At 39.7% G+C, this 9,784-nt stretch overlaps 1 pseudogene; it reads left to right on the top strand.

The window, feature by feature from the left end:
* The first annotated feature begins 7,851 nt into the window (after window positions 1-7,851).
* LOC132424085 (non-histone chromosomal protein HMG-14 pseudogene) lies at window positions 7,852-8,157 on the top strand (annotated as a pseudogene).
* The last annotated feature ends 1,627 nt before the right edge of the window (window positions 8,158-9,784 follow it).

The following is a 9,784-nucleotide window of genomic DNA, read 5'->3' on the forward strand; positions in this document are numbered from 1 at the left end:
TTTATTTTCAGTGCCATATTATTTAGTTTTGGCCATTAGTGTTACAGATATAATTTCTTTTTTCTCAATGGAATAGTAAAAACATTTCTCTGCGTACCATGACTAACATAAAATTAGAGAAAATGCTAGAAAAGTGATCATAGATTGTCCTGAAGTGACAGCCAGGAAATATTCATCCCAAAAGTGTTATAACAGCCATCAGAAGGCAATGAAAGAATTTTAGTGGACACTCATAATTGACCATTTCGTCCTAAGAATCTCTAAGGTAATAATCACTAGGTTTTTCAGAATCTTTCTCTCTCTCAATCTCTTTCTCCATTTTCCCCTCCCTTCCTTCCTTCCTTCTTTCCTTCCTTTCTTCCTTTTTCTTATTGTTAGTCTTAGGAAATCTTTAAAAATTTCAATTCTATATGATTATTTTCTAGAACTGCACATATAAGAATTTGCTTTACAAAGAAATTTGAAACAGTGTCCCAGTTTTCCCCTCAGGTGGTCTGTGCTCTCCTGTTGGCCCTCAGTTTCCTTCTGGCATTGTCACTTATTGAGCCGGTATGCTGGGCCTTGGCAAACCCTGCCTTTTGTTTATTGTTTAAACAAACTTTCTTTAACAGCAGCACATGTAAAACAAGACTTCAGAATTTAATTTATTCCAGTGTAATGAGGCCGCCAAGAAGAGATCAAGGTAAAAGTCAACCTTCCTATTTTTAAAACTGAGCCCATAACAGCTTGGCTTGCTCTCCAATCTTCTCTGAAGCCTCCTCCCTCTGGTAGACATCTTCCACTCCATCCAGACTAAACCACTCATAGCGCCCATCAAATGCCTCTTTCCTCCATGCCTTTGTACATGCACATCTCCTGTTTGGAATGCCATTCTCCTCTCCCAGGTAGCTCTAACTTGTCCTCCAAGACTTGATTTAAGGCTTCCCCTCTGGGAAGTCTAAGTCCTTCCCCAAAACCCACCACGAGCTCCAGCCAGGAAAGGATGTGTGGGCTTGCTCTGTGTTCCCATTTTATAGCTAAGAAAATTGCAGTCCTTCTCTCCCTGAATTACAGTTATCTCTGAATATCTGTATCTTCCAGACAGTGATCTTCTTTATACCTGGGATTGTTTGTTCACTGTCTCATCTCCAGATCTAGCCACACATTTGATCCTTAGTAGTCACCCAGTCAGTTTTAGATGAATGAATAAATAAATGAATGATCTACCTAATGAATGCAGAGTTTTAACGTGGAGTAGAGGATTCTAAGGGCACATGAGAGGGGTCTAGATATCCTGAGGTACTGGCATTATCATAATAATAGCTAAGCTTTATTTATTGCTTAATAAGTGCCATGTTATGTTTCAAGTTTTTTATGTGGATCATATAAATTACTCCTGGCCAAAACCCAATATGGTAGTACTATTACTAGCCTCATTTTGCACGTGGAAAATCTGAGGCACAGAGAAGTTAGGTAAACCTCACAGACTTGGGCAGCAGAACAGGGTGAAGCCAGGTTTCACGCCAGAGGTTTGACCCCAGAGCCCACACTCTTAACTACTAGTACAAGGTACCTGTCTATGCTGCTACTGTAGAGGAAGGAAGAAACTATTATCAGCATCTGAGCACAAAGCTGACGTATATTGTTAACTCAGTAACTGTCTCTATGCTGATTTGCTCTGAGTGACCTAAAGGCTGGAATTCTGTTGAATGGTCTTAGCTATTAACTCAACAGAAAAAAATAATTTTTTTAACAATTAGAGCTATCCAACAATGGAATAGGCTAGCTCTGAAGCCACTCATCTGTAAAAATATTTAAGCAGAGACCGGGCTACTACTAAGTGGGGGATTTCAGATCTGGAATTCATACATATCAGAAGGATTAGGCACTGCACTGGTAAGTTGTCCGCATTGATGCCACTGGAGTTATGCTTTGGTCAAGCCATACACGCAGAGATACAGTGACTATTGTATAGAACTTGGTCAAATGAGGTCAGTGAACTCTTTCAAAACTAAGACACCATTCAGGCCCAACTCAAGAATTTTCTAACAGTAGAGATGGACGTAAAGCACTGTGGAAAGCAGGTGGAGTAAAAGGATAGAAGACATATCTGCCTCATTGTCAAGTGACAGTGTCTGTATCATTTAATCCTTCAGAGCCTCAGTTTCTTCAGCTATTTGATGGGGGTAATAATCGCTCTCTTACTTTCAAAATGTGGGGATCAAAGAAAATTTTTGAAAGTGGGAGAATGTGATATAAATATAAATTGTCATGAAGGAGATATGAAAGAGATGTAAAGTTATGAGGCAACTATAAGTTAAAGTCAGATATATACACACTTCTTCTGCCTATAATTACCACCAGCTCTCTTAAAAATTTTCCAGCATGATTCAGGTATCTTTGTCAAAAATGTTGCCCTCTCATGGCCCGAATACATTGGTTTACCTCATATGAACTGGTACCTCTTCCTGGATGATATTTTCTGTGTCTTAGCCCTTATACCATAAATACAGTATATAAGCAGCCCTGACTATTTAAAATTCTTAAGTTGCTGAGGTCAGAGACACCATAGGAATTTTAAGGTTGGTGGCTGGAGAATCATCCTCTTTCTCTTTGCTGTATAGATAGCATCCACTGAACATGCACAGTAACTGCTTTTGTTTGATAGTTATACCTGCAGGAGCACCTGCATGTGCAGATCTGGACTGTGGTTTAATCTCAGGGGCAGGCAGCCTTGGTCAAAGGAAGAAAAATTCTGATCCTCCGGTTACAGAATTGCCCTTGGTGAAAAGCACACTCTATACACCAATCAGACAAATTGTCAAATGATTTGTAATGGAATTAAAGAACAAAGTAGCGCCAGAATACATGAAAAGGGATAAAGGAAAAATGAAACTAAAAGAAGAAAAGAATAATAGGAAGAAGTGAAATAAGAAGATAGAGAAACTCAAGGAGAAAGAAGACAACAGAATTAGAAGAGTAAAACAAACAAACAAACAACACAACCCATAAAGAGATGAAGAAAAGAACAAGTCTTTGGTACCTGTTTTACTGGTCCGTGGAAGGGGTCCCCTGAACCCTGCTGTTCTCTCGATTTTCAGAGACGGATTAGCAAAATATAAAGTGAGCATAAAGTTGCTAACTGTGTGGGTACAGAGTCACCTTGGACCTCATCAGTATTGCTAAACATCACCCGTAACCTTTCCATTATCACTGAGGGTCTGCTCAGCACCAGGCCCAACTGCTCCAATAATTTCAATTACTTTCCCCGACAAATTTTATGTTTCATGTATTTTAGTGGCCTGATAATTATGATTTCTCTCATTTCTTGCTATCGAGCTTAATGGGTTCCAGCAAGAGTGTACAGTTTCAGAAATGAAGTTCCACTTGAATTCACAAGTTATTATCTACTTTCATTAATGGAATTGGAAAAAAGAGAGTGGAAAAGAGATAAAGAATGAGGAAGAAGGAAAAGATGAGTGAGCAGGAACAGGGGGAAAAAAGAAGAAAACAAACAGCCAGGATCAAAAAAAAGAAAATCAGCCATACGTGAAAGGAAAAGTCAGGCTGCGTATACAGAGAAAGTAGACAGGAAAGTACGCAGACAAACTTTTTAAAAAAATATGAAAAGCACCGAACAGATTACTTCCATTATTAGGCACATGACTAATAAAGCAGCATAGGGTGTTGGAAAATTCTCAGGCTTTGTAGCTAGACCACAATGGGTTTGAGGAACCTGGTTCTTTTGTTTACTAGCTCTGTGGTTAAAAGCATGTTACTTGACCTTGCTGAGATTCATCTGTCTTCTTCTCTGTATGGATAAGAACATTGACTCTATGGACTAATTCCCTTTCCTCTTTCTTAATCCCTCTTCCATGTGTGTGTGTGAGTGTGTGTGTGTGTGTGTGTGTGTGTGTATCAAATTATTTTAATGGAATGACGATTATGTACAAGAAACTGTGCTGGTGCAGGGAGATGGGCTTTCTGAGAGGCTGCAGAGCTGAAGGCGGAGATATATGTAGAGCTTAGGTGACCTGGGCACTGACAAAACTCTCCTCCCACATGGGAGGCTATGATTCAGCTCCCGCTGTCTGGCGTAAGAAATGGAAATGTCCAAATCTGAAGACACTCTCATCAGTGGAAGCCCTAGTAAAAAGGATTATTTGCATCAGTTCTACGTGATGATTATGTAAGCCCCAGGAGGAAAGGCTTGTGACGCAGCAAGGTATCAAGGGTTCGGATCCATTAAGACTTTGTGTCACCGGCAGCTGTGTGAATTCTGATTTGGGGCCAAATAATTGGTAACATACTCCGACCTTATAGTTGGGTTATGCATGTCATCTCTTACAACCAACATTTAATCCATCTGAAGAGGTATAGCTGGGAAAAGTAGGAGATAGAAAAATGAAGAAGACATAACTCTTGACTTCAAGAAGCTAATAATGCAGTAGGGGACATAGAATAAATACACAAATAAGTGTAATAGAAAATGAATATGATAAGTCGTATAAAGTGTCACATTGGATCATACAGGTTTGAGAAGGAAAATGTTATATATTTTATAAAAGATTATCTTTTAATAAAAGCCCAAGTTTTAAGCCAAAGGAATGAAACTCTAGTTTTACAATTTTAAGCATCAATGAACTACTTGGGAAAATAAAGGAGGATTACAGAGTACTTTCCTATTTCCATGAAAATACATCACATAGATGGCAACGACTGAGTCCTGTACTGCAGGCACTCGATGGGATAAAATGAGAAAATTTAGAAAGAAATTCCCCCCCAAAAATTGGAATTAAAACATTTTAAAGATAACAAAAAGCAGCTGTAGTGAAAAATTAAAAACAAACAACCATAAAACCCCCTACCATATATGGAAATAGCTGAAGTGATGATTCATATAAAATGCCTCTACTATGTATTCTGCAACTGAAAAGGTTAACGGTTTTCTCTAATAATCCTAATAGAGGCCACTGAATGATGGCTTATCTTCTTCAGTTCCATTAAAATGAAGTAAAAATGGATGCTCTTAATGTGGACTGAAAGAAAAGAACTAATTAACCTGACAATGTGCTCCTCTTTCACCAGGTACCTTTCTGCAAAGGCAACTAAAACTAAAGACAACTGGGCATTTTTTAAGGTTATCTATACTTTTCTGTGAATACATTAAAAAAAATTGTCTGGGAGGTATCTGGTCAATATTGATTGACACAGTCCTATATCAGCTTTTGCTTACAGAAAAAGCATACACCCACTGGAGAACCGTGAGCCTACCTGCCCCACTCCAGGAACAGTGTGTGGCACGTGAGATACAAAGACAAGTGAGGAAATCTTTCTCTCAAAGCACCAGTACTTTATTTGGAGAAACAAACACATACAAAAATAATTACAGCCTCTGAGAGAGGCAAGTGCAAAGGACTATGATCGCTGGTGGGGGAGAGGTGACAACTAAGAGAGTGGCAGGAGGGTGGAAGCTTCATGAATATGTCAAATTTCAACCTGGCCTTCAGGAATCCCAGGAGCTTGCCTGTTGGTGAAAGGAAGGGAAGGGGTTTGTTCACACGTCAAGAAGGGTCTACACAAGTCCCTGTTTGCAAGGGTCATTAGGGATTCAGGCAGGTGCTGTTTGTCCTACAACCTGCTTATTGACTATGTCCAAGTTACAACTTGCCTAAGATAATGTTAGTGGTCCACAGAGGGCTTTGGCAGTAATTAAAAAACAACAACAAAAAATCAAAACAAGTGCCACCTCTAGGGATTTAGCTTCTTTGGGTCACAAGTCTGTTGTATCTCAGCAGGATCACACTGGGCCCAAATGAAGAGATTTGACATTGTCCTTCTAGTCTCATTATCTTTGACAAGGGCCTTCCTTGCCTCAGTTAATCATGACAGAGAATGTGAGAATATAGATGGTGAATTGAGGGGACATAAGGGAACCCGGGCTTCCTGTGCTCGAAATCACCAGCCAATGCATTGCAGCTTCTTATGGAGGCTGGGGCCCAAAAACTCAATTAGCAACCACGAATCCAGAACCTCAGAGGCAGGTCTCAGGTTCCCTGGACTTATTTGAGCTACTAAGCATCCTGCTTTGGTTTCTATCATGTCAACTTACTTTCCTCATCCAAGGGTCAGCTAGAATAATAATACACACAGAAATCTTGAAAAGTCAAATCTTATATTTTAATTCACAGATTCCATGGCCTATTAAAACGACTCCTAATGTACACTGAAGAATAAAACCTTCCTTACCTTTCCACCTCTAGAGTTCAGAACATTAACAAAGAATTTCTTTCCTCCTACTTTTTGGAAGTTATTCTGTGTTTCTTGAACCATGTCAATTTTGGAAAATCTCTACCTATTCATATCTCTGAGTATGAACAATGTGAAAAATCCCATGTTGGCTAGAAATTTTTTCTTTCTTTCTTTTTTCCTTTTAAAGACCATGGAACCAGTGGCTTCCTGGGAGTAAGTATAATTTTTGAAATAAAATATGGGCTAAAGTGGTCTTTTAACCTTTAGAGTTAGATCTTCAATGTTCTTCGTATCTTGGTATCATCCTCAAAGTTTTGTGGATATTTTTAATAAGCATCTGTTGAAAATAAGGTCCAAGAGGGAGGGGATATATGTATACATCTGACTGATTCACTTCATTGTGCAGCAGAAACTAACACAACATTGTAAAGCAATTATACTCCAATTAAAAAAAAAAAGCTAATGGAAATAGGAGTGATGGAGCAGAAGGACAAAAGGTGTAAAAGATGTTCTATAAAAGGTTGGTGGGATTTATATGCCCCCATTATCTACCCCAGCCCATGGTCCTGATCCTAATTGTGCCAGTAAATTATTTAGCAATATGATTTGTCATGTGAAATAATATTTGGATCACTTATTAAAGACCCATTTTATGTCAGACGGCTTACATAATCTAAGCCTAATTTTTGCAAACATACTTATAATTGAGAAAACCATTTCAGCAAGCTCGAGAGACTTACCTAGGGTTACAGATTCAAGTTAATGCGGAGAGAGGATTTGAACGTATGTAATCCGAATCCCAAACCAAGTGTTTTCCCCTTTTCTGCTAAATCCTATTTATAAGACTTGTGATGGTCAGAAGAATGCAGAGTCCATCTATTTCTTCCAGCTAAGTAGCTCTGGTCAGGTTGCCTAACCATTTTTTTTTTCCATAAAGATACACATTTTTTAAAGAAACATTAAAATGCCATTTCTATCTTCTGACTTTAAAGGGGGGTCTTAATAATATCTGTGTTGTAAAAGAAGGAGGAACAGATCTGCCTGAAAGTGGTTGAGCTGTAAGGAGGGATGCTGAACTGGGGGAGAGGATTCTGTTGCAGGAGAAGTTTGGAAAACGAAGTCTGAGTCAGAGATGTCTCTACCACACTTGTTGTCCGACAGAAATACGACGCAAGCCACACGCTTAGGTTTAAATATCCTAACAGTCATGTTTAAAAATGTAAAAATAAACAGGTGGTTTTAATTTTAAGAAGATACGCAATCCAGTGTATCTAAAGGATTACCGTTTTAAGATATAATCAACACGAAATATTCACGATCTGTTTTACATTCTTTTTGTATATGAAGTTTTTAAAACGTCTAGTATATGCCTTACACTTGGAGCACATCTTTATTTAGAAAGCCTCGTTTCAAGTGCTCTAAAGCAACCTGTGGTCAGAGCTGACCACACTGCACAGCAGAGTTCTAGTAGCTTAAGAAGAAAGAGGAGGTGATCAAAAGGAGTTCACATGCGGGTCCCAGCGGCTCGGGCGGCTGGAGCAGAGGCAGCGGCCAGGCAGCCCAGCTTCGAGAAGGCTCTGCGCCCGCAGGCACCCGGCCCGCGCCCGCCCCGCTGCCACGATGCCCAAGAGGAAGGTCAGCTCCGCCGAGGGGGCGGCGAAGGAGGAGCCCAAGAGGAGGTCGGCGAGGTTGTCAGCTAAACTGGCTCCTGCAAAAGTGGAAACGAAGCCAAAAAAGGCGGCAGGAAAGGATAAATCTTCCGACAAAAAAGTGCGAACAGAAGGGAAAAGGGGAGCAAAGGGAAAACAGGCTGAAGTGGCTAACCAAGAGACTAAAGAAGACTTACCTGCAGAAAATGGAGAGACTAAAAATGAGGAGAGCCCAGCTTCTGATGAAGCAGGAGGGAAAGAAGCCAAGTCTGATTAATATCACACACCTGGTCCTATCAGGGGCCCCTGTCTCCCTCCTTGTACAATCCAGAGGAATATTTTTATCAACTCTTTTGTAAATGCAGGTTTTTTAGTAGCTCTAGAAACATTTTTAAAAAGGAGGGAGTCCCACCTCATCCCGTTTTTTAAGTGTAAACGCTCTTTTTTAAGAGGTGAAATCATTTGCTGGTTGTTTATTTTTTGGTACAATCAGAAAATAGTGGGATATTGAATATGGGAGGTTTGATTGTCTTGGGTGTCAGCTTAACATTCCACAGATGGGGGGTAGCTTTTCTATCCTATAATACAAAGCATACTAAGTGGCAGTTTGGAGACAGTTGTGCATTTAATGTCTTAAACGCTTTAAATTACTTCTCTTCCCACGTTGTTTTTGGTAGAATTGTTTCCTAAAGCAAACCACTCACCCCTTGATCTTGGCTCTCCTGGGCAGAATTTTGTGCACTCTGTAACATCTTTGGTAATGGCAGTCCAGTTCTTCTAGTAAAACTGTTAATGTGCTGTGGACGACTGACAATTTGAGCGTGTAGTGTATATGATATTAAATTGTGAATTAGTGGGACTTAACGATGTAACAGCATATCAATATTTGAAGATATTGGTACTGGATATCCTGTGAAGGAAAATTTGCCTCCAAATTTTAATCTGGAAAGTCACTGGAATAACTGTTCAGAAAAGAATCACAACTACATGATTTTTTAGATTTTTGGTACGTATATTGAGAATTGTGTACAAATTGAAATGTCTGTGTACTGATCCTCAAAACAACCAATAAAATCTCAATTATGAAAGAAAAAAAGGAGTTTACATGAAAATGAACTCATTTCAGAATGGGGTGACTGAAGTACAAAAAATTATATATCAATAATTGGAGGTGGATAAAATTTCCATCTACTGGGAATGAGGTAAGACAAATTATAAGGGAATCACGTGGAGTGAAATAAAGGGGGGAAGCAAAACAAACACTGAGGGAGCAGGTGTTTCCCATTCATTGTCACTCACTCACTCAACAGAAAGTTACCATGTCACTCGCTCACTCAACAGAAAGTTACCATTCTCTCCGGTTGCATAGAGGAGAACTCTAACCCAGAGAAAAATTCAGTCACTGGCTCGAGTTTCATCTTCCTACTAGTCTATGAATCTGTGACTACCCAAAATCAATAGTTTGTATCTATCTTATTCTCATTGCCTATAGTGAAAAAAGAAAAGGAAAAAAGAGGTATGATCTGTCAGCTGACCTGAGTTGCTGTTGTTGATGAGGCAGAGACAGGGGATTTGCCAAGAGCAAGGGGGTAGGAGGCTAGAAATCTTGCCAAGGGCTGTGTTTCAAAGACTGTTGCTCCAATCCCTAGGCCTGTAAGGTGCCAGAGGAGGGGAGCCAGGCCCACAGCAGCTGTTGCACTAGGCAGTTGTTATTCTGGGGACATGGACCCACTGTTCTCTTGGTACAGTTGAAGACAGAAAGCAAAAGATTGGGTTTGACAGTAGTCAGAGAGCATTGGTGGAAAAACTGGAGAAATTCCTGCACATGAGGTTGGTGAAAAATCAGGGGAGCTTGTCCAATGACCTGCTCTGGATTTTCAGACACTAGGATAGATTCTTATCTG

Source organism: Delphinus delphis, chromosome 4, assembly GCF_949987515.2.
Source record: "Delphinus delphis chromosome 4, mDelDel1.2, whole genome shotgun sequence".
Taxonomy (NCBI): domain Eukaryota; kingdom Metazoa; phylum Chordata; class Mammalia; order Artiodactyla; family Delphinidae; genus Delphinus; species Delphinus delphis.